Consider the following 418-nt stretch of genomic DNA (forward strand, 5'->3'; position numbering starts at 1 on the left):
GACACAACTTTATTTAAAATTCTCTAATCTTTTTGTGACAATTTGGGCATTAGTTTTGCCCAGATAATTAAACTAACTAATTATTTTTCGTTAGTTTATAAATGAGTGGATATAAAAATCTCTCAATAAATTCAATCTAATTTCTCATCTTATATGTTTTAATTAAAGGTAATCACGATGAAACAAGAATATAATTTTTGCCATACAAATGAACATATCTCTAAAATTCCACTAGGAATGAAGAACATAAAAAAAAAAAGGACAGTTTAGATTAATTTTTTTTTAAAGTAAAGAGCTGAATACAATATGATAGAACATCAAAAATAATTCAACAAAAATTAAAAGCATAAATAAATATATTAAAAAAATTAAATTTTTAGTCATCTCTGATATTATTATTAATAACCATAAGAGTCAA

Source organism: Arachis ipaensis, chromosome B09, assembly GCF_000816755.2.
Source record: "Arachis ipaensis cultivar K30076 chromosome B09, Araip1.1, whole genome shotgun sequence".
Taxonomy (NCBI): Eukaryota; Viridiplantae; Streptophyta; class Magnoliopsida; order Fabales; family Fabaceae; genus Arachis; species Arachis ipaensis.